Source organism: Cryptotermes secundus, unplaced genomic scaffold, assembly GCF_002891405.2.
Source record: "Cryptotermes secundus unplaced genomic scaffold, Csec_1.0 scaffold159, whole genome shotgun sequence".
NCBI classification, from domain to species: domain Eukaryota; kingdom Metazoa; phylum Arthropoda; class Insecta; order Blattodea; family Kalotermitidae; genus Cryptotermes; species Cryptotermes secundus.
The window spans coordinates 4562171-4566860 of record NW_019725416.1 but is presented as its reverse complement, the minus strand read 5'-3'; the positions used below and the strand labels follow the sequence as shown (position 1 = coordinate 4566860).

General features: G+C 39.9%; 1 long non-coding RNA gene across 1 annotated transcript; it reads right to left on the bottom strand.

The window, feature by feature from the left end:
* Positions 1-3947: 3947 nt before the first annotated feature.
* Positions 3948-4690, bottom strand: LOC117282228. Its single transcript, XR_004512900.1, has 2 exons — positions 4204-4690; positions 3948-4043 (listed from the first exon to the last, which is right to left on the bottom strand). It is a non-coding gene; the product is annotated as an uncharacterized LOC117282228 (long non-coding RNA).

Here is a 4690-nt window from a genome sequence, read left to right as displayed (position 1 = left end):
CTACAAGAAAATGCCACTGCGCAATCTTACGTGGTTTTCTCTTACTGCACATGGCTTTCTGCCTTATTTTCATTAGCTCACGCTAGACCGGCAATCTAGTCACCTCAACGATCATAAGCTTCGTCGCCGCAAAATTTAATCCTTGTGTTCTGTCGGGCTGCGCCTTATCCAGTATTCCGATCATTTGCATTTTCACGATTTTCTGTGGCTTCTGATTGCTGACCGCTATACGCATTGGGATATTGGTGTTGTTGAGGAAAACCTTGATTTCTAAGCGCTACACTTTCGAAACGTGGGTATTTGCCGCAAATCTCAAGGCAAGCATACGACACTGCAGACAAAAATAATGCTCTGAGGACGGTACATTTCATCTCAGAGCTTAATCGCTCACTTTTCAATGAAGGACATGCTCTAATAAATGTTGTGAAGGCATTGGGCTTCGATCATTTCTGTATCTAATCCTCTTACAGAAAAATATACAGAGGTTGTACAAGACTCACGAAGGGGGTTCTTCGACCGTTCAATATGAGATGACACCCAACAGATTCGCATCCAGACCTCGCTGCAGCGTTCTGAGAACATAACTTCTTTGCTCTGTCGCATATACATAGGTGTCAGCAGCAAACACACGTAGATGGAAACTAGTTTCTTGGGGGGGGGAATTCATTTATACAAACGCTGTAAAATGCGAGCAAACGTTTCGCCTTCGACCGAAACTCTGAATTTTCTCTCGGAAAAAATGTGTTAACAGGCTTGATTATACCAACGGAAAATTTAATTTGAATTGAACTTGTATGCATTGTTGTATGGTCCCTGGCTGTAGAGAAATCTCCACTGCGTCTTATAGCCGCCCACCTGTACATTTCGTACTTCGATTTCCCTTGCCAATCTCCGTTCCACCAACTGCTCTACAATCACAATCATCTAGAATTGGTACAATAAGCCACAACTTGCCGAAGTACCAGATAATAAAAGAATCGTAGCCACATCCTACCCTTGGCTCCATTTCTCCCAACATCCATCTAAATATTCTATTTGTATCCCCAACAGATTCTTCTATTCATTCTACCAAAATATCCTTTGTATTCCTCTCCCATGACTGACATGCCCTTGGTTCTTTATTGCTGTCCTCAATACACCTAAACCAACAAATGCGAAATTTCAGCCCCTAAAAATATTCTGATAATCCACAACACACCAACCTTTGGCTTCATTCTATGTCCAGAACCTATTTGAGGTGTTACTTATAAGCCTTCCTTTCTCAGCCAATATCACAGATACGTATTTTCCCAAACTAAACATCCCTAATAGGAAATTATTTCATGGCCAAGCAAAACCACGAACAAAATTCCTGGCAATTATTTTGCAATTTCCCCTCCCCCATATTTATTTGGGAATGCCAAATCTCAACACTACTTTGCACATTCCTTTCTTTTTACATTGCATGTAAATACTCTTATATCACATCTCATTAGTCTCCCTTTTTTTACTTTCTCACCTTCTTACCTCGGCCAGTTCCCACTGCAACATGATAATTATGTTCAAGGATTTACACTACAGACCATACTGCTAGATAAATGGGGGAGGGTGGAAAGCCCTAATTACACCATCTCATTTTCAAGTACCTTTGGACTTTCCTGCTTCTCATGAAATGTACTGAACAGAGCAAAAACACACTTAACAAATGTTTTTGTGTTCATACACCATGGCCCATTTGAATATCCAATCTATATTTTCTTCCAAATCCACTACATTAAAATAAGACGCTTATGCTGATCACAACCAAAATAGATAATTCTATACTGATATCAGTCGCCTCAGACAAAGTCTTCCCGAAGTATAATCTCAGTATATTCACTAAGACTCATTCCCTGTTATTGCTATGCTGCTATAGCTGACAGCCCATTACAAATTTAAATGCTGCAAACCCAAAGTGCACACGAAATACGAAGAGATGGTGAAATAGGAAACAAAGCCTGGGGGGGGGGAAGTAAACGGAACCAAATTGATAATTATCAGGACACGATTCAACTTAAGAGGGATCTCAAAAATCCTATATTACACGTTAATGACAAAAACACAAGAAAAAAATTCAGGCACAGATAATCAACAAAAGTCCAGAAACTATTACAAAATACAGTGTGAAAACTGGGATGAGGGAAGGTTCAACATGGGATTTAAGCCTTTATTTCGATCGAAATGGTACATAATAGTACACGCATCCTTACAGCAAACACTTACCTCCAAATAAGAATTACATATATCTCACTTACCTTTCATGTCAGTGTCATTACAACTTGGGCACAAAGATATGCATAGGCATATCCGGACAAAAACATTTTAACAAACAGCACCATACATCCATGAGCTACTAGACTGAATTGTTGTTACATTTCATTAAATGCATAAAAACATAATCCAATGTCTTGCCACAATAGTTCAGAAAGACTACATGGAGCAGACGACAACAAAACCAGTAATTCTTGTGTTCAACTTCCAACCTACCTGCAACCCATCTCAATTCCTGAAAACAAAACCTCCTTGAACAAATCCCCATGTCAGTATGCAATCAAATTTCCAGTGCTTCAATGAAATGTCTGCTTCCATTCTGATGAACCTGGAGAACAGCAGGTGATCAGGTGATCTCGTCATGTATTTGGTCATGAACAGCATCATTTAACATGGATAATGTGGAATGAAGCAAGCAGTCCCAGTACTTGTGTGTCAATGGTATCACTTTGCTGATGTGCAATGGTAGCTAGGTTCTCAAGACAGATTTATACTAAATCCCATTTCTCTGATGATGTCAGGATGTAACCCAGTCTCAAGGGCCAGTACCATCCGTATACCATCTTCAAACATAATGCAGTACTGCATACAATTACCTACAGGATACAGCAATAACTACGACTACTGAACTACGCATGCCACGCTGCTACTGGCTAAAACTACAGAGTACATGCTTACCAGTCCAGCCCTGTTACATCCCAGTAACTTAAACAGGAATACAGAATGTAGTCTAGGCTAATAGCATATGTCAATGAAGCAGCACCTTCAACACACAGCCACTAGTAACGTTTGCTAACATCCTAGTCTTCCGATGTTAGGAGATGATAACTGTTGTCCTGGATATAAGTCAATGCCTGCCTCCACCCACTGTTCTCCACTAGTCCCTTTGCAACAAGGACACCAGATTCCAAGAGCAACTGCATGTATACAGTGGCCACATTGCTGCATCACTCATACAATTAATCCCTGATGATGGATGCTGAGACTGCCATTAAAATGGAAAGTCATTCCTTATTCATACAGCTAATCACCTAATCAAAACAGTTTCACAGCCTGTTTACAAAATATTTAAAAAGTGATATAGGTACAGCAGACAGACTCTGTGGTCTAGTGGCCAGACTTCATGGCTACAGATCCAGAGGTCCCAGGTTCGATTCCTGGTGCTACCATATTTTCTGAGTAGTAGTGGGTCTGGAACAGAGTCCACTCAGCCTTGTGAGGATAGCTGAGCAGCTATTTCAAGGAAATAGCGGCTCCGGTCCAGAAAACCGAGATTAACGGCTGTGGGGAGCCGTTGCACTGACCACCTCTATCTGCAAAATTGGCACTAACTTCACGGACAAGCGGAGGTGGCTCTGTTGGTATAGTTTGCTTGCCGACTGCAGGCCACGGAGTTCATGGGTACAGTAACTGCTGCAAGTAGGTAAAAGCACTCTGTTCTTTAAGGAGGATGTATGTTGCTGCATATAATTTTACTAACTATTCTAATGCTGAGGGTGTTGAAACTGAATGCAGGTTTCTCACTTCTGGTGCAGGCTGACAAATACTTAGGCATATAATGCTTCTTTGTCATCTTCAATGTGTGAGCATTAGACTGGACACTGCATCCATAGTGTACACTGTGGCAGGCAAACCCTCAGGTACTAAATTCTTATACATTTATGAGGATGGGCATGACATCAGATGAACAATTATTTCCTTTTACCACATCCTTCTGTTTTTCTGATAATGCGTGTTGGTCGATATCTCCACCACTGCAACGGAACAGATGAGGTAACACCATGTCTGACAAACTTGAAATACAGTATATCTTTGCTTGTGCATACAAACGCAAAAAATTAAATTTCTTGTCATTAATATTATAAGTGTGTCTTTTTGACTTCATACACTCAAGGGTTCACAAGTCTACTTTACCACTGTAGATGAAAAAAACAGTCCCAACTCTGGCACCTGTGATACTCGACACACGGGGAGTTGTACACACTACTGTTCTCCTTCAATAAATACTGCCATGCCAAACTGTTTCCCGCTTTCATTCCTCAGTAAGAAGTTCACACACATATGAACAGTCCCATTCTGATGAACAGGGAAAGAAAAACTGAATGAACAATTATACATGTTACATCACATTAATATTAAATACTGGAATCATACTTGGAACATAATTCAAAATGGAACTTAAATAACACTGAAATCAAAATATGACAAATATTATCAGAGTGTACGCATAAATAACAAAAGAATGAAAACACTGATGACAGAAGCTGAAACACAGAAAAGCAATCCTACTCAAAAATATTATGTATGTAACTTAACTCAAGTACATTTCATAAAAGAATTACTCTTATACAGACCAAGACATAGGTGGGTGGACAATATTAAAATGAATCTTAGAGAGATA